The 27,203-nt window shown below is 48.0% G+C and overlaps 1 long non-coding RNA gene across 2 annotated transcripts; it reads left to right on the top strand.

Annotated features, from left to right (window-relative positions):
• Window positions 1-8: 8 nt before the first annotated feature.
• On the top strand, window positions 9-26,937 carry C18H16orf89 (chromosome 18 C16orf89 homolog). 2 transcript variants are annotated; one of them, XR_008514381.2, is made up of 10 exons: window positions 9-95; window positions 1,013-1,350; window positions 4,483-5,478; window positions 8,601-8,750; window positions 10,732-10,882; window positions 12,560-12,677; window positions 14,909-15,044; window positions 15,719-15,823; window positions 23,109-23,195; window positions 26,581-26,937. It is a non-coding gene; the product is annotated as a chromosome 18 C16orf89 homolog (long non-coding RNA). The 2 variants fall into 2 exon arrangements; XR_008514383.2 differs by lacking the exons at window positions 9-95; window positions 1,013-1,350 and having other exon boundaries at window positions 4,712-5,478; window positions 26,382-26,718.
• Window positions 26,938-27,203: the final 266 nt, after the last annotated feature.

Genomic DNA, 27,203 nt, shown 5'->3' with positions numbered 1-27,203 from the left:
CAAAGTGGGCCGAGAGAGGGCGAGATGGCGACGCGGTTCTCTAACAGGGGCGCGGAGAACCCCCAGGAGCCCGTCGGGGCCAAGAATTAGTAGTGGTAGGACACACGCACATACACCAGATTCCCTACACACCAGTGTATTTCCCCGACTAAAGTAAAGCTGTTACTGTATTGGGATCTAAGAACTCTCTTCAGGATTCGAAAATAATTTCAAAATATAGTGACACAAGAATTTGGATGAATCTCATCCTAACATTGAGAAAGGAGCCAGATGCTGACGAGTATGAATTGTAGAGTTCCGTCTATGTAAATAAAAACCAGTCCTCGCTGTTAGAAGTTAGGGCCTGGTGGGTTCTGCTTCTGGATCTGGTGCTGGTAACGTGGGTGTGGTAACGTGGGTGTGGTGCATTTGGGGCGGTACCTCAAGCAGCAGCTTACCTGCCCATTTTCCAGGGTGTACATCACACTTAATAAAACATTTAAAAGGTAGAGAGGGGGAAGGACAAACAAGGAAGTAAACACCATCATGATTTTGCTTAAGTATCAATGGCTAGAAAGGAAATTTCCCCAGTGACCCTCCAATTTCACCTCCCAAAGTAGCCATAGTAAGAGTTTAATGTGTGTCTCTGTGATGGCGTGTATTAGTCCGTTTTCATGCTGCTGATAAAGACATACCCGAGACTGGGCAATTTACAAAAGAAAGAGGTTTCATGGACTTACAGGTCCACATGGCTGAGAAGGCCTCACCATCATGGCAGAAGGCAAGGAGGAGCAAGTCACCTCTTACATAGATGGCAGCAGGCAAAAAGAGAGCTTGTGCAACAAAACTCCTTTTTATAAAACAATCACGTCTCGTGAGGCTTATTCACTATCACGAGAACGGCACGGGAAACACCTGACCCCATGATTCAGTTACTTCCCAGTAGGTCCCTTCCACACAACACATGGGAATTCAAGATGAGATTTGGGTGGGGACACAGCCAAACCATATCATGACCTTTTTTCTTTGAAAGCGGTCCCTTGCAGAGAAACACCAAGAGCTCACTAATGATGCTACCCCATTGCCTCCATTTGGGAGCCGCCGCAGAACCTGGACAGCCACCACCCAGACCGTATTCAACAAACAAACAAGACTCCTCCCCTGATGAGGACCACAGGCAGCACCCACTGGACAGGGTAGCCCACGTGGATGTGGCTCCCCAGTGTCCCCGGGCTCAGATCAGGGCTTGGCACACTTTGCATCTGCTTTTCACAATAGCCCCATCACTCCCTTTCTATGGATTCAGAAGGGACAGCTCACGCCTTAAGCCAGACCTTGAAACCCGGGCTTTCAGAAGGAAAGGAAGGATGAGTAAGTATCTGCAGACAGCAGGGATGGGCATACAAACACGCTGGCAGCAGCATTTATCCTCCGGTTCCCAGCGAGGCCCCTGCCTCCAGGTTGCGTGTGCTGGGGTGGAGGCCTGCGACACATCGCCTGCCCAACTCTGTCGACCCTCTGTAATGGGACAGATAGGGATCTGGGACCTCAGCCTCAGGACTCCTGGCTCTCCTCCTCCACCTTGGGCGAGTCACTCCCCGTCAATTTGCTTTCTTCATCTGTGAATTAAGGGAGGGGAACTTCACGTCTTTGAGAGCCTGTTCTGCTCTGATGAGCTAAGAGGATAAAGACTATGGTGATGACAAACCAAAAGTAGATGCCTCCCTCTGGTAGGTGAACCTCCATTGGGGAGGGAGTTGCAGTGGTGTCTCCTGGAGAGAGGGGACGGAGCCATCCCCAGCAGGGGGGCAGTTTCATAGCTGGGCCAGCCCACATGTCCCGCTTTCTCACTTGGCATCCATTCCACATGAGATCCAGTCCTTCCAACAATAAAGAGGATATATGGATAAGTCACTCAATCTCCCTTGGAGCCTCAGATTTTGTTCAAGTTGGTTGAGCACCCACTTGAGGGGTGGTCAAGGATTAACAGAAGTAATGACAATGACAAGCTTCCCCTAGAACCTCTGTTCCCAGTGGTGCTCCCAAGGGGGCAAAAATGGCTCTTGGGGAGCAAAACATCCTTACCCTTTTTATGTATAAAGCACAGATATTGATACAATACACAAGCATGCAGTATATCTGCAGTATTAAAATTTCATTAAGGCTGAAAGCAGTGGCTCATGCCTGTAATCCCAGCACTTTGGGAAGCTGAGTCGGAAGGATCACTTGAGCCCAGGAGTTCAAGACCAGCCTGGGCACCATAGTGAAAACCCATCTCTACAAAGAACACCAAAAAAATGGTGGTGGCGTGTGCCTATAGTCCCAGCTACTCGGGAGACTGAGGTGGGAATATCACCTGAGCCCAGGGAGGTCGAGGCTGCAGTGAACCATGATCACACCACTGCACTCCAACCTAAGTGACAAAGCGAGACCCTGTCTCAAAAAAATAAATAAGTAAAATAAAATTTCATGGGGCAGTACATGAGGAACCCTCATCTTCTGCCAGTAGGCACGTCAATGGCCCAGCCACTGTGGGAAACAGTTGGTAGTCCCTCATTAGGTTCAACATAGAATTACCATGTGACACAGCAATGGCATTCCCAGGTATACACCCAGGAGAATGAAAAACAGGTTTTCGAACAAAAACTTGTAAACAAATATCAGTACTGTCCACAAGAATCAAATCATGGACACAACCCAAAGGCTTATCAGTGGATGAGTGATGAATGGAATGTGGTCTGTCCACAGCTCCCACAGCCTCCCACCAGAGGTTTCCCAGGTGTCTCCTTGTTTGCTTGTTTGTTTGTTTTGAGATAGAGTCTCACTCTGTTGTACAGGCTGGAGTGCAGGGGCGCCGTCTCGGCTCACTGCACTAATTTGAAGTGCACTAATTTGAAGTGCACTAATTTGAAGAATCACTTGAACCGCCGCCTCCCAGGTTCAAGTGATTATCCTGCCTCACCCTCCCTAGTAGCTGGGATTACAGCCCTGCACCATCATGCCCAGCTAAGTTTTGTATTTTCCGTGGAGGTGGGGTTTCACCATGTTGGCCAGGATGGTTTCGAACTCATAACCTCAAGTGATCCGCCCACCTCAGCCACCCAAAGTGCTGGGATTACAGGCGTGAGCCACCACACCCTGCTCCAGGTGTCTTGTTATTTTATTGTATTGTATTTTATTTTATTTTATTTTATTTTATTTTATTTTATTTTGAGACAGAGTCTCGCTCTGTCACCCAGGCTGCAGTGTAGTGGCGCCATCTCGGCTCACTGCAACCTCTGCCTCCCAGGTTCAAGTGATTCTCTTGCCTCAGCCTCCCAAGTAGCTGGGATTGGAGTTGCGTGCCACCACACCTGGCTACTTTTTGTATTTTTAGTAGAGACGGGGTTTCACCATGTTGGCCATGTTGGCCTTGAACTCCTGACCTCAAGTGATCGGCCCGCCTTGGCCTCTCAAAGGGCTGGGATTACAGGTGTGAGCCACCACGCCCAGCCTAGGTGTCTACTTTTGGTTTGTCGTCTCCATAGTCCTCATTCTCTTAAATCATCAGAGCAGGAGGGGCTTCCCCGGGAGCTGATATTATTCATCCATAAAAAAGAATAAAGTACTGACATGTGCTACAACACAGATGAACCTTGAAAACATCACGCTGAGTGAGAGAAGCCAGACACAAAAGGCCACCCATTGTATGATTCCATTTACATGAAATATCCACAATAGGTCAAACCATAGACACAGAAAGTTGATTCATGGTTGGCAGGGGCTGGGGAGGGGGGAATAGGGAGTTTCTGCAAATGGGTATGGGATTTCTTTTCGGGGTGGCAAAAACATTCTGGAGATAGACAGTGATGGCTGCACAACTTTGTGAATATACTAAAAACCACTGTGAAACTGTACACATTTAAAAGGTGAATTTTATGGTAGGTGAATAATATCTCAATAAGCCTCTTATTAAAGATTTTTCAGGATTAAAATGTCTAAAAACACTCCAAGGGTAGAAAAAAGAGCAATGATGAAATTAAAAGGTGGAGAAGCCCTAACCTAGCACCTGCAGATAGGGAGCATCAAATACACACTTTCGTGGTGTTCTTTTGATTATTATTACAGATCTGTAATCTCTTAACTGAAGCCTTTGGAACCAAGTATGTTTCTGAATTCAAAATTGTTTGGACTTTAGAAAGATAATGTGGTGCACATACATACAACAGCCCCAGCAAGGTTTGCGACAGCACCCAGGAAATCAACATTAAAATTTCTGCAAGGAAACAGATGCCCATTCACACTGAGTGAAACCAATAAGGACGCTAGGTCCTCACTCTCTGCTGTGCTTTGAATGTGTGCCCTAAAGTTCGTATGCTGGAACCTTAATTCTCAATGCAACAGTGTTGAGAGATGGAATCTTTCATGAGGCCTCTGCCCTCATGAATGGATTCATGCTGTTATTGCAAAAGCGTGTTCCTGATAAAGGAATGAGTTTAGCTTCTTTCTCTTCTCTCTCTCCAGCTCTCGTGCCCTTCTGCCCTCCACCATGGGATGATATAGCAAGAAGACCCCCACCAGATGCAGCCTCTTGAACCTAGACTTCCCAGCCTCCAGAACTATGAGCCAAATGAATTTCTTTTCTTTATAAATTACTCAGTCTCAGGTATTCTGTTGTAGTAGCACAAAACTAAGACACTGCCCAGTATAGTAGCTACATGTGACTATCAAGCCCTTGAAATGTGGATAGTCTGAATTGAAAAGTGCTGAACCTGGCATGTCGGCACATGTCTAAGTCCCAGCTATTCAGGAGGCTGAGGCAAGAGGATTTACTGAGCCCAGGAGATCAAGGCTGCAGTGAGCTGTGATCAAACCACTGCACTCCAGCCTGGGCAAGAGAATGAGACCCTATTTCAAAAAACCAAGAAAAAAAATGTTTTTGCTTTCTGAGCTTTTGGATTTCTGGGTTGAATTGCAATTGCTAGATCAAAGATCTAGCCTGTGAGCCTGGAGAATCAGGGCCAAGAAGGACAGGGCGGGCACCCCTCTCCCCAGCATCCTGCGGACAGCAGGCTCTTCGCCCAGGACTGGCCTAACCTCCGCTGCCTAGCCGTCATCCCCCTGCAGCCACCCTTCCCAGAGTCCTCTGCCCAGGCCACCCCAGGCTTCTTGGCAGCCCTGCAGGGCCACTAGTCTTCAGGTCTGCCAGGCGGAGGTGGGGAGGAGGTGGGAGGAGGGCGTGCAGAGGCAGCCTGGGCTGGGCCAGAGCTCGGGGTGCTGAGCATGTGACCAGCTGTGAGCAGAGGCCAGACATGGCCAGCCCGGGGCTGCTGCTCCTGCTCTTACTGACGGCACTGCCACCGCTGTGGTCCTCCTCACTGCCTGGGCTGGACACTGATGAAAGTAAAGCCACCATTGCGGACCTGATCCTGTCTGCAGTGGAGAGAGCCACCGTCTTCCTAGAACAGAGGCTGCCCGAAATCAACCTGGATGGCATGGTGGGGGTCCGGGTGCTGGAAGGTGAGTGAGCCCCAATTCCCCTGGCTGGACACTGGGAAGCTAGCTCTCAGCTTTGTCTCCTGCCCTGCTCTGTACGCCTGGGACCTGGCAGCCTCCTGGCCCCAGTATAGCCTGCCTCGGCTATAAGGAGAGAGGAGGCCGGGGCTGGATCTTCCTGGCAGCTGTGGCCCAGCTGTTATGCAATTTTTTAGAAGTAGGAAAGATTTAGAGGCAACATGGGAAGGGATTTCGGAATTATCTTTTTCTCAGATGAAATGATCCATTTGACAGCCCCTCCTGACACGCCACGAACAAGGGGAGCAGGGAAGAGTGCCCCGTTAACAGATATTTGTGGGAGGGCCCCTCCCCTTGAGTGAGGTGGCTGTGGACAAAACTGAGGACCCTCAAGATCGGGTTCCAACCCCACTTCCTCCACTTCCAGCCAAAGTCTCCTGAGGATTCTGCAAAAACAGTCAAGTGTTTGTTTAGCTTTGAGAGCTATAAGATCCCCAAGAAGGGGGCTGGAGACAGGCCAAGGCAAACACACACACACATGCGCACATCATGCACACACACACAAGCACGCATGCACGCACACACACATGCACATCACACACACAAGCACGCATGCATGAACGCACACAAGCATATCACACACACACACAAGCACACAGGTGGCTCCCACGGGGCTGGGTGCTTCCTGGGGCGCATGTGATAGCAAAAGCTGTAGTTCACTAAGTATCTGCTCAACGTGGGCACAACCCAGGTGCATTGCATGGGGTACTTCAGTGCCCTCGCCCCGTCATCCCTGAGGTTACACCCATTATTATTATCCTCTTTTAGCAATGAAGGGAGGGGGTTCTCTTAATCATGACTGGGTAGCATTCACTGGGAAAGCGGCCCCACCTAACAGCCTCAGACCAGGGTCCCCCCTCCTTGGCAGCTGCAGTGAGCCCGGCTTCTCCGCCCACGCCACATCCCACATCCACTACCCCTTCTCCTCACAATAATCTTGCTCCATAACAGATTCCCTAGGAATTCAGCGCTTAATACAACCATAACCATGAACTGTGCCCAGAAGAGAGCAAAGGCAGTGCCAGTGCCTAGAACAGAGCTTCAGAACTGGACTGCCCAGGTCCAAATCCTGGATCTCCCCCAACTGGCTGCATGGCACTGAGTTACCTGCTCTCGTGGAGTTTTGGTTTCCTCATCCTTCAGCCGCAGCTGGTGGATGGGAGTATCACACGATCATGCACATTTATCTCATGAGATTGTATGTCTACGTCATCTTACCAGTGGGGCTCAGTACTTGTCAGCCATTACTGTTTCCATCTATCAAAGCATTGAGCATCCTTGACTAGCAGCAACGGCTTCCTCATCTGTGTCTCTCTAAACAATGAGCTCCCAGTGGGCAGGGTCTACGTCCCATTGCAGTGGTCCCCAACCTTTTTGACACCAGGGACTGGTTTTGTGGAAAGCAATTTTTCCATGGACTGAGGTGGAGGGGAGGGTTTCAGGATGATTCACGTGCATTAAATTTATTGTGCACTTTATTTTTTATTTATTATTATTATTATTATATTATTATTTTGAGACGGAGTCTCGCTCTATCGCCCAGGCTGCAGTGCAGTGGTGCCACCTCAGCTCACTGCAACCTCCACCTCTGGGTTCAAGCGATTCTCCTGCTCAGCCTCCCAAATAGCTGGGACTACAGGCACCCACCACCATGCCTGGCTAATTTTTGTATCTTTGGTAGAGATGAGGTTTTACCACGTTGGCCAGGCTGGTCTTGAACTCCTGGCCTTAAGTAATCCACCTCGGCCTCGGCCTCGCAAAGTGCTGGGATTACAGGCGTGAGCCACCGTGCCCGGCCCACGTTGTGTTTATTGTTATTATGTTATAATATATAATTATACAACTCACCATAATGTAGAATCAGTGGAAGCCCTGAGACTGTTTTCCTGCAACTGGATAATCCCATCTGGGGATGATGGGAGACAGTGACAGATCATCAGGCATTAGATCCTCATAAGGTGTGTGCAACCTAGATCCCTCGTATGTGCAGTTCACAACAGGGTTCACACTCCTGTGAGAATCTAATGCAGCCACTGATCTGACAGGAGGCAGAGCTCAGGCGGTAATGAGAGCAAATGATGGGGAGTGGCTGTAAATTACAGATGAAGCTTTGCTCGCTCACCCACCACTCACCTCCTGCTGTGCGGCCCCGTTCCTAACAGGCCATAGACCAGTACTGGACTGGAGGTTGGGGACCCCTGTCCTATTGGACTTTGTAGACCCGGTGCAATCACAGGAGGAGACACTCTGACACACAGGGAGCCCCTCCCTGTCAGCACTCCCAAGCCTGTACATCTTCCCTGCGGGTTTGCCCATGGAGGGGGCTGAGCAGACGGGGCGTGACAGAGCCCGTCACCCTGGAGGATTACCTCAGCATCCTTCTTAACCCAGCCCATCCTCCCTAACAAGGTTCCTACCTGACTGCAGCTGCCCTACTTCATCCCTCGCCCTCTCAGCCCTGCGTGGATGCTCTCACTCGGATGTTCTCACTCATGTCTCCCCAATTTCTGGCCACCTCTGGATCTTCACCATTGTCTCCCACCCCAACAAAGTCACTGCTAGCCCACAGGGTACCTCCGTGGGAATTAGAAAAAGGCACTTCCTTCCTGAAGTCACTTGACAGCCACAGGCTGGGAAATTGTCTTACTGCATATACAAACCCATGATCCAAATGTGTATTGCCCTTGTGCAGTATACAACCTGCTCAACTGTACACAGCGGTTCTCTACCCTGCAACCTTTCTCTGGCCATCCAAAAAGAAAGTATACGAGTCAAGGATTTGAGGATTTGAACCTCAAGTATCAAAGATTTGAACCCAGGCCCGCCTCCAGAAACCAAGCTCTCAGCCACCACCTTCTACCACTCTGACACCCATTCTCATTGCCCAGATCACCCCCATCCTGGCCTCATTTCCAGTCAGCTCAGTAAATCCTTCTCCTCTGAGTGCTGGAGAAGGCAGAGAGGCTCCCAGGAAGCATTAGACTTTGGGGCATTTTTTCTCCTGTTCCAAGGCAAAAAAAAAGTCCCGATTCCAAATAGCAGAATGAATTAACTCTGCTCCCTTCCAGAGCAGCTAAAAAGTGTCCAGGAGAAGTGGGCCCAGGAGCCCCTGCTGCAGCCACTGAGCCTGCGCATGGGGACGCTGGGGGAGAAGCTGGAGGCTGCCATCCAGAGATCCCTCCACTACCTCAAGCTGAGTGACCCCAAGTACCTAAGAGGTGAGCACACGCAGGGTGTCCCATTCCCTCAGGAATAGTGCCTCTGGGGATATTGACTGAAATAACCCAGCATGGGATCTCCTGGGGCAAGGCTGGGCTGGGACAGTCCGTAACCAACTTGGACCTGTCTGCCGAGCAAGCCACAGACGAGCCCTGGGGACGTGCAGTCATCCTTGACTTCAGACTGATGGGCTCTCCTACCCACACAGAGGGGTGCGGAGGAGGCAGGGTGTCTTCTCTCACGCATTCAGCGCATGCGCAAGCTGGAGGTCCTGGTTCTAGACCAGAGCGGAGGGGCTGGTCTGTCCCAGAGGGGAGAGTGTCCAAAAGGCAATTCAACACTTTGCACAGCAAACAGTAGTGTCCCATGTCACCAAATTATTTTAATCCACTTCATTAAATGTCAGCAGAAATTCCTGAAGTTGTCCACACACTATTTTTCAAAACAGTGGGGTTTATCTTTCTCATGCCTTATGACCACTGAGAGTCTCTCTCTCCTCACCAGCCCCGAGTGACCCTGCAAAAGGTCCCATCTAATAAGTCTGGCTGAGTTGTTCCGGGATGGCAAGGGCGGGGCACAAATAACCAGTCCATCATGCTGCTCCAACCCTGTCCCCTCTGCTCCCTCCTCCCATGAGATGCATGGGGGTGAGCAGGGAGGTAGCCAGGCCACACTTCATGCTCACACGGCAGTCCAGCCACAGGGACCATAGCCCAGGCCAACCTTTCCAATGTTAAGGTCCCCCACCCTCTCCCAGGCCTGGTCCCTAACACTGTCCCTGCCTGTGTCATCTTAAAGATGCCTATGACTGGGCATCTGTTTAGTTAAGAGCTCCACTTTCTCACCAAACCAAAAGGTCTACCAATATCACCTCCCCACTAATTCTACCTCCCCACTTGTTTGGGGGGGGGGGCGGTTGGGTTTTTTTGTTTGTTTTTGTTTTTGTCTTTTTTGAGACAGCGTCTCACTCTGTCTCTCTCTCTTTTTTTTGTTGAGACAGAATCTCACCCTGTCGCCCAGGCTGGAGTGCAGTGGTGTGATCTCAGCTCACTGCAACCTCTGCATCCTGGGTTCAAGTGATTCTCCTGCTTTAGCCTCTCTCAAGTAGCTGGGACTACAGGAATGCGCCACCATGCCCAGCTAATTCTTTTTTTTTCTTTTTTTTTTTTGAGACGGAGTCTCGCTCCGTCACCCAGGCTGGAGTGCAGTGGCGCAATCTCAGCTCACTGCAAGCTCTGTCTCCCGGGTTCATGCTATTCTCCTGCCTCAGCCTCCCGAGTAGCTAGGACTACAGGCGCCCACCACCACACCCAGCTAATTTTTTGTATTTTTAGTAGAGATGGGATTTCACTGTTAGCCAGACTGGTCTTGAACTCCTACCTCAAGTGATCCACCCACCTCGGCCTTGCAAAGTGCTGGGATTATAGGCGTGAGCCACCGCTCTTGGTCCTGCCTCTTAAAAAAAAAAAAAAACTGATCATAGCTCACTGCATTCTCCAACTTCTAGACTCAAGCAACCTTCCTGCCTCAGCTGGGACTACAGGTGCACACCACCACACCCCGCTACTTTTTTTATTTTTGTGGAGACAGAGTCTTGCTATGTTGCCTAGGCTGGTCTTGAACTTTGGGCCTCAAGCGATCTTCCTTCCTTAGCCTCCCCAAGTGCTGGGATGACAGGCGTGAGCCCCGCACCTGGGAAACTAACCCTTTTATTTATCTGGGGTTTCCATGGGATGCAGTGGGTTTAGTCAAATCCCATCCCAACACTGTTCCTATTGATTAGGGGAAAAAATGGTTTTATAAGCAAAAGGAGCTTTCTTGAGTGTTTTAAATCCAATCTGGGACCAGGAGACAAGGCTTAGAGCCCTGAGCTGCACCTGCCAGTGGGCAGGGCTGCAGGAGGAGGTGGGGACACCAGGGTGGTCCACTGCTCCTGGGTCACCCCCACACCCCATCTCATCTGTCTGTCCTCTCTGCCAGAGTTCCAGCTGACCCTCCAGCCCGGGTTTTGGAAGCTCCCACATGCCTGGATCCACACTGATGCCTCCTTGGTGTACCCCACGTTCGAGCCCCAGGACTCATTCTCAGAGGAGAGAAGTGACGCGTGCCTGGTGCAGCTTCTGGGAACCGGGTGGGCCCTGCACTTGCCCTGTTTGCTGGAAACCCAAATGCACTCGTTCTCAGCTGGTCCCGTCCCGCTCCTCCTTCTCCAAGCCCCCAGGGCTGAAGCCAGGGGTTTGTGCAGACACAGGTGCAGCTCCCTGTAGCTGCCGGGCACTCCCCTCTCCTACTCCAGCAGGGTCCCCCTTGCTCCAGCGGCCCGCTGGCCTCCCATGCCACAGCAGGTCTTCCAGCAGCCATGGCTGAACACACCACCTCCAGGTCCCAGGACAAATCCCCAATTCCTCTCTGCCGTTCCAAGTCTCCAGGCCCCTAGAGGCCTCTTTTCAGACTCTCCAAGGCTCCCTCCCACTTCAAAGACTTTGCTCCCCCACCCCACCCACCCCACCCCCTGGGCCTCAGAAGTCTGCCCATCCTCCAGGGCTGGCGCCAGCATCCTACCTCCAAACCCCATCCTACCTCTGACCCCAGCACATAGCAGACCTCCTGTGACGGCCTCTCCTGGCACCTCTTATAGCCACAGATGCAATTTACATTTGTATTATGGGCCTGTCCCCATCCCCAGTGAAGATTCAGCTCCGGGAAGGCAGGACTGAGCCTAGTTGGGCTCCTCATTTTATCCTGGTGTTTGGTGGGCTTGGAGCAAGGCCCCAGGGCAGCCCTGGGTGCAGGGGCCCATGGGCAAAGTGCACAGCAAGTGCCCAGGCCACATCCTCTCAGCATCCTTCAGAGCAGTGCTTGGGCGAGGACACAGCTGGACTTACGGAGGGGCTGGGCCCCAGCCAAGGACCCCTGCTTTTTAAAAATGTTTATTTATTTTTAATTTTTTGAGACAGAGTCTCACTCTGTCCCCCAGGCTGGAGTGCGATGGTGTGTTCTTTCTCGGCTCACTGCAAGCTCCACCTACCAGGTTCAAGCAATTCTCGTGCCTCAGCCTCCTGAGTAGCTGGGATTACAGACGTGCGCCACCATGCCCGGCTGATTTTTGTATTTGTGTGTGTATTTTTTATTTTTATTTTATTTTATTTTTATTTATTTATTTATTTTGAGATGGAGTCTCACTCTGTCTCCCAGGCTGAAGTGCAATGATGCGATCTCAACTCACTGCAACCTCTGCCTCCCAGATTCAAGTGATTGTCAAGTGATTCTCCTGCCTCAGCCTCCCGAGTAGCTGGGATTACAGGCACATGCCACCACACCCAGCTAATTTTTGTATTTTTTGTAGAGACAGGGTTTCACCATGTTGGCCAGGCTGGTCTCGAACTCCTGACCTCAGGTGACCTGCCTGCCTCAGCCTCCCAAAGTGCTAGAATTATAGGTGTGAGCCACCGCGCCTGGCTGGTGCAGGAGGAATAAGCATGTTGGGCCCAGATTCCAAGTGGTCTGGGTTCAAGTACCCACTGTTCAGGGCTGGAAAAGATGTGATTTGGCCCATGGAGCAATAGGAAGTTTCAGGCTTGGTGGCTTCCTCAACCCCGGAATAGCTCTAGCGTCATCTTTCCTGGGCTAGGGCAGCCAGATTTAGCAAATCAAGATGCAGGACTGCTGTATTTTCTCTGGCAACCCCCATGCCCAGCTGGGTGTCTGGAATCTACTGGGAGTTCCAACAACTACAACTGGGAGGCTGGGAAGACACGGGGCGGAGTCAGCACTCCATCCTTAACAGCTTGGAACTACTTTCCCCCAGGACGGACAGCAGCGAGCCCTGCAGCCTCTCAGACCTCTGCAGGAGCCTCATGACCAAGCCCGGCTGCTCCGGCTACTGCCTGTCCCACCAACTGCTCTTCTTCCTCTGGGCCAGAATGGTGAGTGCCCAGGGAGCCTCCGCCGTGCCAGGGGAAGGGGAAGGAAAAAGGAAAAGGGGCGGCCGGACGTGGTGGCTCATGCTTGTAATCCAAGCACTTTAGGAGGCCAAGGCAGGCAGATCACTTGAGGCCAGGAGTTCAAGACCAGCTGGGCCAACATGGTGAAACCCATTCTCTACTAAAAATACAAAAAAAGATTAGCTGGACAACGTGGTGGCGCGCACCTGTAATCCCAGCTACAAGGGAAGGCTGAGGCAGGAGAATCGCTGGAACCCAGGAGGCGGAGGTTGCAGTGAGCAAGATTGCGCCATTGCACTCCAGCCCAGGCAATGGAGTAAGACTCTGCCTCAAAAAAAAAAAAGAAAAAAGAAACAAATGAAAAGGGGCTCGTGGCAAGTGTAGTTTTGTCTGCTACACACCAGGAAAATAAGCAGAGCTTTGGATTTCTACTTGGGACCTCAGGAGGGAGAAGTAGGGCCCCTACCATACTCCTGCTGTGTAATTGAGCCGATTTGGGATCTAGCATTTGGGATCCTCTTGGGCCAGTGAAACAGATAGCTTTGCCTGCTGAACTGGACTGTAGGGCATCAGAAAAACACAATGAGGGAGAGACAGAGAGAATAAAAGAGAATCATCAGAAAGAACTCTGTAAACAAAAACAAATGAATGAGGCCGGGCACAGTGGCTCACGCCTGTAATCCCAGCACTTTGGGAGGCTGAGGTGGGTGGATCACTTGAGATCAGGAGTTCGAGACCAGCCTAGCCAACATGGTAAAACCCCCTCTCTACTAAAAATACAAAAATTAGTCGGGCATGGTGGCATGCACCTGTAATCCCAGCTACTCGGGAGGCTGAGGCAGGAGAATTGCTTGAACCAGGGAGGCAGAGGCTGTAGTAAGCTGAGATCATGCCACTACATTATATATGCCACTATATATATATGCCGCTCTCTCTATATATACATATAAAAAAATAAAAAAAGAAAAGAAATATATATATAGTGGCATATATATATATATACACACACCAGTATATACATTTCTTTTCTTTATATATATACCACCATACACACCACTATATATATGATACTATATATCTATAGATATATAGATATATAGATATATATTTCTTTTCTTTTTTTTTTTTTTTTTTTGAGATGGAGTATCACTCTGTTGCCCAGGCTGGAGTGCAATGGCACGATCTCGGCTCACTGCAACCTCTGCCTCCCGGGTTTAAGCAATTCTCTGCCTCAGCCTCTCAAGTAGCTGGGATTACAGGCACGTGCCACCATACCCAGCCAATTTTTGTATTTTTAGTAGAGATGGGGTTTCGCCATGTTGGCCAGGCTGGTCTTGAACTCTGGACCTCGTGATCCACCCGCCTCGGCCTCCCAAAGTGCTGGGGTTACAGGCATGAGCCACTGTGCCTGGCCATATATATTTCTTCATACAGAAAGGTAGGGTTCATTATCTTTATTCAAAAAAAAAAATGTGATTCGGTGTCCAGAAATCCTTAGCTGAGGAGACACTCTCTGTTTTTGTTCAACAGAATTTAAAAATTACTATTTCTCTGCAAGCTGTGACAGACCAATATTTTTATAAATACAATAAAAACTGTATTACAAGGGAATTATTTTGATCATTAGATTCAGCAGGTGGAAAGTAACTCTGACCACTGCTACAGAAGTGTCTAAAGCCTGCTGTCAACTCCTGTTCTTCTCTCCCAGTGTGGGGAGTGACCAGCCCGGTTCTTGGCCCACACTTTGAGTAGCACTGAAGCTGCCCGCAGGTTCAGGCTGGTTGTAGATTGCATTGCCCCCGCGATTGGTCACAGAGCACCTCCTAGTGGCCCTGCCATCACATTGGGCACTTCCCAGCTGTGCCATCCCCCCACATGAGAGCCCCTCTGGTGCCGTTTCTAGAGGCCTCACCCTTTCCTGATAAAAACTCTTGGGGCTCAGAAAGGTTACTTTAGCAAACCAAGATCACACAGCTCCTAAGTGGCAGAGCTGGATTTCGAACCCAACTCTCTCTGATGAAGGAGTCCCAGCAGGCTGGCGGTGTGCATGGGGAAGAAATCCTGCAAAAAGGAGAAAAAGACCTGCCCTAAACACAGCCCTAAACACAGCCCCTTGCAAGACCAACTCAGAACTGCAAGACTTTCCCATAGCAGGGCGTGTGTCAGCCATCTGTACCACTGACTCCCTTGTCTTTGGGTGTTTGTCTCCCCAGAGGGGATGCACACAGGGGCCATTCCAACAGAGCCAGGACTATATCAGCCTCTTCTGCGCTAACATGATGGACCTGAACCGCAGAGCTGAGGCCATCGGATATGCCTACCCTACCCGGGACATCTTCATGGAAAACAGTATGGCCAGCATTCTGCCCCCGGGACAAAGGAGCAGGGTGTCCCCCCACCAACACACACACACACACACACACACACACACACACACACTTGCCAGATTAAGCAAGTAAAAATACAGAGTGCTCAGTTAAATTTGAACTTCAGATAAGCAATGAATCCATTTTTAGTATAAGTTTATCCCAACTATTTCATGGGATATACTTATACTCAAAAATTACATTCATTGTTTATCGAAAACTCAAATGTAACTGGGCAGCCTGTATTTTACCTGCCACTGTGTGACAGCTTCCTGCCCCCAAAGGCTGCCCCAGTGATAGAGCTCTACACAGATGGACCAGGTGACTGGCAGACAGACCCACAAAGCCTTATGGATGAGGCAGACAGGGAGTGCTTGGGTGGCTGCTCGCTGGCTGGGGCATCCAAACCCCTCCACTGATCCTGACTTTGGAGCAGCCCTGACCAAGGCCCTCAGTGGGAGGCGGGACACAAGCATGGGAGCCCCTCGTTGCTCAGGCAAAGGCTCAAGCTGCCTCCTTCCCGCCTCTGCATTGAACGCCCACCTCCTAAGCCTAACCCAGGCAGATGGAGGCAGGTGGCACCGTGGCAGCCCTGGGGAGTGGGAGGAGGTGGGCCTGGGGGGCAGGCCTGCAGAGGGCCCCCTTCTTTACTTCCAGTCATGTTCTGTGGAATGGGCGGCTTCTCCGACTTCTACAAGCTCCGGTGGCTGGAGGCCATTCTCAGCTGGCAGAAACAGCGGGAAGGATGCTTCGGGGAGCCTGGTGAGCTGCGCTGCTGCCCTGGCTAAGAGCGGGGGCAGTGGGGGTAGGGGTGGCGCTGAGTTTCTAGGCTAGGTGTGGAAACAATGCATTGGTGTTAAGGTTGCCAAGGGATTTGTAACCTGCAGGTGCACACACACACACAGGTGTGTACACACAAATAGAAACGGGCTCGGAGCCTTGGAAGCCAAAATGTGGCAAGACAGGAGGCCGTCTTATTGGAAGGTGTTGGCCCCTACAGCTGCATTAACAAGCCCATTTGTATTGTACTGTTTTTATGCTAATGATAAAGACAAACCCAAGACTGGGTGATTTATAAAGAAAAAGAGGTTTAATGGACTCACAGTTGCACACTGCTGGGGAGGCCTCACCATCATAGCGGAAGGCGAAAGGCACATCTCTCATAGTGGCAGACGAGAGAATGAGAACCAAGCACAAAGGGAAACCCCTTATAAAACCATCAGATCTTGTGAGACTTATTCACTACCATGAGAACAGTATGGGGGAAACGGCCCCCATGATTCAATTACCTCCCACCAGGTCCCTCCCACAGCACATGGGAATTATGGGAGCTACAATTCAAGATGAGATTTGGGTGGGGACACAGCCAAACCGCATCACCATTCATTCAGCAAGTACATATTGAGCACCTACTAACGTACCAGACACCATCTAGGCTCTAGGGAAAACCAGAGGCCTGAGGAAAAGAAACATAAATCACCTGAACAAACCAAGAAGTGAAATAATTGCACGTTCTGATAAGAGCTATAAAGGAGATGACAGGGTGAAGAAGAAAAGAATTCCAGGGAAGGCTCTCCAGGTGGGTGGCCGGGAACAACTACGTGGGAGGAGGTGACGTAGCAGAGGGTGGAGAGACAGAGGACTCAGCCACTTCCTAGCCATGTGACACTGGACAGCTGATCCCTTTGGAATAAGCCGCTTCACCCCTCTGAGCCTCAATTTCCCTGTCTGTAAATAAGTGAGCATAGTAACCCCACCTTCCTGAGCCGCAAGGAGAGTCGACGTAATACATTTGAAGCCGCATAGCCTGTGCCAGGTACACGGCAGCTCCCAGGAAATGTTAGTGTCCTCATTAGAAGCTTGGGTTGCTCCAAGAAGCGAAAGCTTTTGAAATAAGATGGTGTGTTTTTAAAAGAGTTTATGCAATGAAGATTCTTAGGCCCCCAGATGTATAGATTCGGTGGGTTGGGGATGGGGCTGTGGAACTTGCATTTTTGGCTTTATTATTATTCTTAATAGACACGTAATAATTGTACATATTTATAGGGTACAGGGTGATATTTCCATACACATATACAATATGTAATGAGCAGATGCATCACCTCAAACATCTGTCATTTCTTTGTGTTGGGAACATTCCAAATTCGCTCTTCTAGCTATTTGAAAATATACAACAGGCTCACGCCTTATAATCCCAGCACTTTGGGAGGTCAAGGCAGGCAGATGGCTTGAGCTCAGGAATTAGAAACCAGCCTGGCCAACATGGCAAAACTCCGTCTGTACCAAAAATATCAAAAAAATTAGCCGGGTGTGGTGGCGCACACCTATGGTCCTGGCTACTTGGGAGACTGAGGTGGGAGAATCACTTGAGCCCAGCAGGAGGTCGAGGCTGCAGGGAGCCACGACTGCACCACTGCACTTCAGCCTGGGTGACAAAGCGAGACACTCTTTTTAAAAAAAAAAATGCCACAAATTGTTGTTATTTGCAATCACCCTATAGTACTATGGAACGGTACCATTTATTCCTCCTCCTGGCTGTACTAGTGCATCCCCTAACCAACCTCTGGTTATCTCCTCTCCCCCATCCCCCTCCCCACCTCTAGTAACCACTATTCAACACTCCACTTCTTTTTTTTTTTTAGAGATGGAGTATCGCTTTGTCACCCACGCTGGAGTGCAGTGGCGCTATCTCGGCTCAGTGCAACCTCCGCCTCCCAGGTTCAAGCGATTCTCCTGCCTCAGCCTCCCGAGTAGCTGGGACTACAGGTGCATGCCACCACACCCGGCTAATTTTTGTATTTTTAGTAGAGAGGGGGTTTCACCATGTTGGCCATGCTGGTCATGAACTCCTGACCTCAAGTGATCCACCCACCTCAGCCTCCCAAAGTGCTGGGATTACAAGCGCTCTGCCTCAACACTCCACTTCTATGAGATCAACTTTTTTAGTTTCCACATATGAGGAAGGACATGCAACATTTATCTTTCCTTGCCTGGCTTACTTCAATTAGTTAAATGTCCTCCAAGTTCATCGATGTTGCTATGAATGAAAGAATTTGGTTATTTTTATGGCTAAATAGTATTTCATTGGGTCTGTGTACCACATTTTCTCTGTCCATTCATCTGCTGATAGACACTCAGGTTGCTGTATCTTGGCTACTGTGAATAGCGCTGCAATTAACATGGGAGTGCAGATGTCTCTTCAACATACCAATTTCCTTTCCTTTAGATAAATATCCAGTAGTGGGATTGCTGGATCATATGATAGTCCTATTTTTAGCTTTTTAAGAAATCTCCATACTGCTTTTCATAATGTCTGTACTAATTTACATTCCCATCAAGTGTGTGTAAGAGTTCCCCTTTCTCTACATCTTTGCCAGCACTTGTTATTTGTTGTCCTTTTTTTTTTTTTTTTTTTTTTTTTTTTTTTTTTTTAGACAGGGTCTCACTCTGTCACCCAGGCTGGAGTGCAGTGGTGCGATCTCGGCTCACTGCAACTTCTGCCTCCCGGGTTCAAGAGATCCTCCAGCCTCAGCCTCCTGAGTAGCTGAGACTACAGGTGGGAGTCACCAATGACCGGCTAATTTTTGTATTTTTTGTAGAAGCATAGTTTCACCATGTTGCCCAGGCTGATCCCGAATTCCTGAGCCCAAAGTGATCCACCATTCACAGCCTCCTAAAGTGCTGAGATTAGAGGCGTGAGCCACTGCACTTGGCCATTTTTTGTCTTTTTGATAGTAGCCATTTTAACAGGTGCAAGATGCTGTCTCATTGTGGTTTGATTTGCATTTCCCTGATGATTAGGGATGGTGAGCATTTTTCATAGACCTGTTGGCCATTTGTATGCCTTCTTTTGAGAGATGTCTATGCAGCTCATGTGTCTTTTTTTCTTTTTTTTTTTTGAGACAGTCTTGTTCTGTCACCCAGGATGGTGTGCAGTAGCACAATCTTGGCTCACTGCAATCTCCACCTCCCGGGTTCAAGCGATTCTCCTGCCTCAGCCTCCCAAGTAGCTGGGATTACAGGCACCCACCACCACCACGCCCAGCTAATATCTGTATTTTCAGTAGAGACAGGGTTTCTCCATGTTGGCCAAGCTGGTCTTGAGCTCCTGGCCTCAAGTGATCTGCCCACCTTGACCTCCCAAAGTCCTGGGATTATAGGCGTGAGCTGCCACACCTGGTCATATTTTGTTTACTATTGCCTTGAAGCATATTTTGAAGTCCAGTAATGTGATGCCTCCAGCTGTGTTCTTTTTCCTTAGGATTGCTTTGGCTATTTGGGGTCTTTTGTGGTTCTATACAAATTTTAGGATTTTTTTTTTCTATTTCTGTGAAAAATGTCATTGGTATTTTGATTTAATCTGTAGATCACTTTGGTAGTATGGATATTTTCACAATATTAAGTCTTCGAATCCATAAACATGGGATGTCTTTTCATTTTTTGTGTGTTCTCTTCAATTTCTTTCATCAGTGTCTTTTACAGTTTTCCTTGTAGAGATCTTTCACCTCCTTGGTTAAATTTATTCCTGGGTATTCTGTTTTTAGCTCTCATAAATAGGATTACATTCTTGATTTCTTTCTCTGCTAGTTCATTGTAGGTGTATAGAAATGCTACGGATTTTTTGTATGTTTATTCTGTATTCTGCAACTTTGTTGAATTCATTTATCAGTTCTAAGAGCTTTTTTGGTGGAGCTTTTAGGGTTTCCTGTCTATCAGATCATGTCATCTGCAAACAGGTACAATTTGACTTCCCCCTTTTTCATTTGGATGCCCTTTTTTGTTTCTCTTGCTTAATTGCTCTGGCTAGGACTTCTAGTACTATGTCGAATAAAAATGGTGAAAGTAGGCACTCTTGTGTTGTTCCAGTTCTTAGTGGAAAAGCTTTCAACTTTTTCTCATTCAGTGTAATGTTGGCTGTGGGTCTGTCATATATGACCTTTATTATATTGAGGTACATTCCTTCTATACCTAACATATTGAGAGATTTATCATGAAGGGATGTTAAATTTCATCACATGCATTTTCCTGCATCTATTAAGATGATTATATGATTTTGTCTTTCATTCTGTTGGTATAATATGTCATATTTATTTATTTGCATATGTTGAACCATCCTTGCATCCCTGCAGTAAAGTCCCCTTGTTCATGATGAATGATTTTTTTTTTTTAATGTAAAACATTCATTACTTACTGGAAGTGGTCAAAGTAGGAAAGCCATGAATGGTTTTTAATGTGTTGCTGGGTTTGGTTTGCTAGTATTTTGTTAAGGATTTTTGCATCTAGTTTCATCAGGGAAATCGGCCTATAGTTTTGTTGTTGTTGTTGTGTCTTTGTCTGGTTTTAGTATTGGGGTAATGCTGAACTTGTAGAATGAGTCTGGAAAACTTTCCTCCTCTTCAATTTTCTGGACGAGACTGAAAAGAATTGGTATTTGTTCTTTAAATGTTTGGTAAAATTCAGCAGTGAAGCTGTCAGGTCCTGGGCTTTTTGTTTTGGGGAGACTTTTTATTACACATTCAATCTCATTACTCATAATTGGTCTGTTCAGGTTTTCTATTTCTTCTTGGTTCAATTTCGGTATGTTGTATGTGTCCAGCCATTTATCCCTTTCCACTAGGTTTTCTTTTTTTTTTTTGGAGACAGAGTCTCGCTCTGTCACCCAGGCTGGAGTACAGTGGTGCAATCTCAGCTCACTGCAACCTCCGCCTCCCGGGTTCAAGTGATTCTCCTACCTCAGCCTCCCAAGTAGCTGGCATTACAGGCGCCCGCCACCATGCCTGTCTAATTTTTGTATTTTTAGTAAAGACTGGGTTTCATCATATTGACCAGGCTGGTCTCAAACTCCTGACCTCAAGTGATCTGCCCACCTCGGCCTCCCAAAGTGCTGGGATTACAGGCATGAGCCACCACACCCAGCACACTCCACTAGGTTTTCTAATTTGTTGTTTATAATAGTCTCTAATGATCCTTTGTATTTCAGTGGTATCAGCTGTAATAGTCCCTTTTTCTTTCTGATTTTATTTACTTGAGTCTTTTCTCTTTTTTTCTTAGTCTAGTTAATAATTTATTTGTTGATCTTTTTAAAAAACCAACTTTTTGTTTCATTGATCTTTTGTATTGTTTCTTTAGTCTCTTATTTATTTCTGCTCTGATCTTTACAATTTCTTTCCTTCTACTAATTTGGGGCTTGATTTGGTCTTGCTTTTCTAGTTCCTTGGGATGTACCATTAGTTTGTTATTTGAAATCTTTCTGCTTTTTTGATGTAGGTATTTATTGATGTAAATTTCCCTCTTAATACTGCTTTTGCTATATCCCATAGGTTTTGGCATATTGTGTTTCTATTTTCGCTTGTGTTAAGAAATTTTTAAATGTTAATCTTAATTTCTTCATTTGCTCATTGGTCATTCGGGAACATGTTGTTTAATTGCCCTGTATTTGTACAATTTTGAAAGTTCCTCTTATTATTGATTTCTAGTTTTATTCCATTGTGGTCAAGAAGATACTTGCTATGATTTAAATTCTTTTAAATTTGCTGAGACTTGTTTTTTGGTCTAACATATGGTCTATTTTGGAGACTGTTCCATGTGCTGATGAGAAGAATATATATTCTGCAGCAGTTAGATAAAATGTTCTGTAAATGTCTGTTAGATTCATTTGGTCTTAAGTGCAGTTTAAATTCAGTGTTTCTTTGTTGAGTTTCTGTCTAGATGATCTGTCCAATGCTGAGAGCAAGGTGTTGATGTCTTCAGCTATTATTGTATTGGAGTCTGTCTCTCCCTTTATATCTAATAACATTTGCTTTAGGATTCTCCAGCGTTTAATACATATATTTTTTGAATTGTTATGTCCTCTTGCTAAATTCATTCTTTTATCATTATATAATGACCTTCTTTGTCTCTTTTTACAGTTTTTGACTTAAAGTCTGTTTTATCTAAGTATAGCTACTCCTTCTCCCTTCTGGTTTCCATTTATGTGGAAGATCTTTTCTCACTCTTTCACTTTCATTCCATATGTGTCTTTACCAGTGAAGTGAGATTCTTGTAGGCAGCATATAGTTGGGTCATGTTTTTTCATTCATTCAGCCAGTCTATATACCTGTTAAGTGGGGAACTGAATCAATTTGCATTCAAGGTTATTATTGGTGTGTGAGGACTTACTCCTGTCATTTCATTAATTGTTTTCTGGTTATCTTCTATATCCTTTGATTTTTTTTCTTCCTTTCTTATTGTTATCACTGCTGTTTGGTGCTTTTCTATGGTGATAGTTTTGCTTCTTTTCTCTTTCTTCTGTTTCTCCTCTACCAGTAACTTTTATACTTTGTCATGTTTTCATGATAGTGATTATTGTCTTTTTCTTTTCAGATGTAGGATTCCCTTGAGCACTTCTTGTAAGGCCAGTCTAGTGGTAATGAATTCCCTCAGTTTTTGCTTATCTTGGAGGGACTTCCATTTTTAACAGGCACCTCCAGCGGTTCTGATGGTGGGTGTTTGGGGAGCCACAATTTGGAAAACCATCAGTAGATGACAAGTTTAGGCCATGCGAAAGGATCTGCAGACAGGTGCAGGTGGAAACTTCTGGAATAGCCTCAAGTTTCAAGAGAAGACCTAACTTCCTTGAAATGTTATGGAGGCAGGAGGTTTAGTGAGTAACATTTAAAAATTCACCTTGAGACCAGCTGCAGTGGCTCACACATATAATCCAGTACTTTGGGAGGCCAAGGCTGGAGGATCACTTGAGCTCAGGAGTTCAAGTCCAGCCTGAGCAACATAGCAAGACCCCATCTCTACCAAAAAAAAAATTTTTTTTTAAATAGATGGACATGGTAGTCCATGCCTGTAGTCCCAGCTACTTGGTAGGCTGAGGCAGGAAGGATTGTGTGAGCTTGGGAGTTTGAGGCTGCGGTGAGCTATGATTGTTGTCACTGCACCCAGCCTGGCCAATAGAATGAGACCCTGTCTCTAAAATAAAAGAAAAGAAGTAAAAAGAAATAAAAATGTAAAAAATAAAAATCTCTCTTGAGAAGTTCAACTTTTGCTCTTCTCCCAGATGCTGAAGATGAAGAATTATCTAAAGCTATTCAATATCAGCAGCATTTTTTGAGGAGAGTGAAGAGGCGAGAAAAACAATTTTCAGGTAATGAAAATACCCAAGGGAGTTTCTTGACATGAAACTGAGATATCCTAGCAAAATAGAGGCCTGTGTTTATTCTCTGCTATGGAAGAAAAGGACTTGGCATCACCAAAGGGGCACTAATCAGAGGGCCTTCATGTTTGAGAGGTGGAAGAGAGGCTGGGGGTCCCTGATGGCCTCCTCTTAGAAAGTGGGGAGACAGCCTGGGCAACATAACAAAACCCTGTCTCTACTAAAAATACAAAACTTAGCTGGGCATGGTGGCACACGCCTGTAGTCCCAGTTACTCGGGAGGCTGAGGCATGAGAATTACTTGAACCCAGGAGGTGGAGGCTTCAGTGAGCTGAGATCGCACCACTGCACTCCAGCCCAGGTGACAGAGCAAGACCATGTCTCAAAAAAAAAGAAAGAAAGAAAGTGGGGAGTCCAGAGATACTGTCTTTTGTTAAAGGAGCATAAAAGAGAACTTTCAGTTGTTAAAAATAGTAACAGTAACCCTTCTAAGTCAAGGTCTGGTCAGGAAAATAGAACCTGCATCAGGAACTTCAACAGAGGAAATTTACTAGAGGAAACTCATCTCAGAGGTGTTGTAAGAGCTGAAAACAGAAAAGGTGGAAAAACCCAGAGATTCTACTGTTGCAGGAAGCCACTACCCTCCCCAGAGCTGGAGAATGGCAGGAGGAAGCGCTGTTAACAGAGCCTGCAGGGGCTGAACAAGGGGTAGACACAGAGAGGAAGGGAGAAATATTTTGGCTTCTCCCCTCATTCCACCTGCACCTCCTGTTGGTCGAAACCAGTAAGCAAGGCATCCTTGGAAATGCAGTTTGGAGGGGTCTGTGTGCTGGAGCTTGGAATAAAGAAAGACAGAGAAGGGACACAAAAGCCAATGAATGGGCAAGTGACCAGAACAGTTTTGGTGGCCACACAGCCCAGTGCTCCCTGAGCTGCCCCAGTTTACACCTGTTGTCTTGGAGCCATTATGAATAGTGCCCTCTTTCCTCCAAAGTGTCCCGGTTGTGACAATAAACTGCATGGTCAGTTGGCCAATGTAGAGAAAGTGAGAACAGGATATAAGTATATTGGGAAGGGAAGAAAGGCAAGAAATAACGTAGAAGAAAGGGAAGGAGGGAGGGACACAGGAAGGGAGGAACCAAGAAGAGAGGATTTTTATTTCAATTTTTCATTAATAAAAAATAAATAGGCCAGGCACGGTGGCTCATGCCTGTAATCCTAGCACTTTGGGAGGCTAAGGCGGATGGATCACCTGAGGTCAGAAGTTTGAGACCAGCCTGGCCAACATGGTGAAACCCCATTTCTACTAAAAATGCAAAAATTAGCCAGGCGTGGTGGCGCATGCCTGTAGTCCCAGCTACTTGGGAGGCTGAGACAGGAGAACTGCTTGAACCCAGGAGACGGAGGTTGCAGTGAGCTGAGATTGTGCCACTGCACTCCAGCCTGGGTGACAGAGTGAGACTCTGTCTCAAAAATAATTATAATAAAATAAAATAAAATAAAGTAAAAAATAAATAACTGCAGGCAAAAGCAGGAAGGGATATGGAATAGCCAGCTCACAGAGTAGATGTCCAACATATGTGGGTATATGATTCCAGTAACTAAACATCTCTCCATCAACCCCACTATGGCCTCATCATCCACCTACAGGTGGACAGGAGAGAGGAGTGAAAGCAGAAATCCAGTGAGTCAGTTTCGTAGCTGCCACCAAATGTCACGCAGGAGAAGGGAGAGAAATTCCCAGGAGACTTCCAGAGGCCCTGCCCTAGCTAGGCCTTTATGACACAGAGGGGCTGGGGCTGCCTATGGCTAGGGTGGTAGGGGCCTGCTGTGTACTACCTGGTCAGCTGCCTGTCCCCAGAGCCCAACACAAGGACTGTCCTGGTGACTGGAGTGGAAGCTGCAGAAATTCCAGAGCCCAAGGCCTTTCTTGGGACACCTCCAGGTTGACCAGCAGCCTAGAAAACTGCCCGGGACGAGTGTGCTCATTCTTGCACTTATGACACAAGCCCACAGAGCAGGAGGCAGCTGGTGTAGAGATTAGGAGCACAGGGTTTGAGGTCAGGTTGTGTGGGTTTGAGTCCCGCTTCTGCCTCTAACTTGCTGTGAAAGTCACACAACCTCTCTGAGCCTCATTCTCCTCATCTGTAAGATGGGCAGCAAACTGTTGGGGGCTGACATCTGATCGCCATGCAAAGCCCTCCCCATTGTATTTGCCATACAGTTAGGCCACTGAGAGGCATGAACTGCCAGGGTTAGTCATTCGGCACCTTGAAATCTGCATTCTCCCTCCCTTCAAGGGACCTAGCTGGGGTCCCCTCCCCTTCCCAAAGTCTCTGGGTAGGGAGGAAAGAATTCCTGGCTCCCTTCCACAAGTAGACAGATTGTGAGACTAGAGGCGTGCAGCCCACTTTGAGCTCAAAGAACTAACTACATCTAAGGGATATTATCTTAGGCAAGTGCTCAGGCCTGAGACTCTGACTCCAGGAGCCATGAGGTCACATGGGACCAGGCAGACCAGAGGCAACTAAGAGGAAGGCCACTGGGGTCAGGAAATGAGCTGTGGTGTCACCAGGACCAGGGGCTCAGCTCGGCTACCTGAGCCTCAGTTTCCCCATCTCAGAAGGTCTTACACAGGACCTGGGACAGGACTCCGGTGCATGTGGTTTATTGAGGTAGGTAAGTCAGGGAAGCAGGCTAAGCCAGGCGGGAGAGGGACAGGATGCAGCCTCAGGTCAGATTCCCCCGCAGGGGCGGGAGGGGAATGCCTTGGAGCATAAATTGCACCACAGAGTCATCCCCCTGGGACAAGGTGGCCAGGCTTTTGTATCCCTGTATCGGTAAGTTATTTGGGAGGGACATACCTCCCAGAAAAGGGAGCCCTTAGCAGCTGGTGGAAGGGCACCCAGCCCAGCAAAATGGGCCTAAGGGAGCACTGAAGCACCCACTCGGTGTCTTGCAAGTTGCCTGGAATGACATCTGAAAAGCACTTTTTTTTTTTTTTTTTTTTGAGACAGAGTCTCGCTCTGTTGCCCAGGCTGGAGTGCAGTGGCGCGATCTCAGCTCACTGCAACCTCTGCCTCCTGGGTTCAAGCAATTCTCTTGCCTCATCCTCCCGAGTAGCTGGGACTACAGGAGAGTGCCACCATACCCGGCTAATTTTTATATTTTTTTTAGTAGAGACAGGGTTTCATCGTGTTGCTCACGCTGGTCTCGAACTCCTGATCTCAAGTGATCCGCCCACCTCAGGCTCCCAAAGTGTGGGATTATAGGTGTGAGCCACCGCACCTGGCTGAAAAGCACTTTCAATGGGACTGTGTTGAATAAAGGGCCAAGGTTCTTGCCACCCAGCACTCATGGGGGCTCTCTCCCCCAGATGGCTGCTCCTCCCACAACACAGCCACAGCAGTGGCAGCCCTGGGTGGCTTCCTATACATCCTGGCAGAATACCCCCCAGCAAACAGAGAGCCACACCCATCCACACCGCCACCACCAAGCAGCCGCTGAGACGGATGGTCCCATGCCTGCTGCCTGGAGGAGGAACAGACCCCTTTAGTCCTCATCCCTTAGATCCTGGAGGGCATGGATCACATTCTGGGAAGACGGCATCTGGAGGAGAAACAAAGCCACCCCGACACCCCATCTTGGAAGCCCTGAGGAGGCAGGGCCAGGGTAGGTGGGGGCCGGGGGGGACCCAGGTATGAACGGATGAATAAAGTTCAACTGCAACTGATCCAGGGTTGAGTCTTGTTTCTCAGCTTTGAGGACAACCTGGGACAATCTCTTGGTCTGTTTCAACTCTCCAATCCCACTCAACACAAATTCTTTTTTCTTTTCTTTCTTTTTTTTTTTTTTTAATTAATAGATGAGGTCCTGCTCTGTCACCTAGGCTCACTGCAGCCTTGAACTCCTGGGCTCAAGCAATCTTCCCATCTCACCTCCTGAGTAGCTGGGACAACAGGTGTGTGCCACCATGCTAAGCTAACTTTTAAAGTTTTT

This window comes from Pongo abelii, chromosome 18, assembly GCF_028885655.2.
Source record: "Pongo abelii isolate AG06213 chromosome 18, NHGRI_mPonAbe1-v2.0_pri, whole genome shotgun sequence".
NCBI lineage: Eukaryota > Metazoa > Chordata > Mammalia > Primates > Hominidae > Pongo > Pongo abelii.
This window is presented reverse-complemented; position numbering and strand designations above follow the sequence as displayed.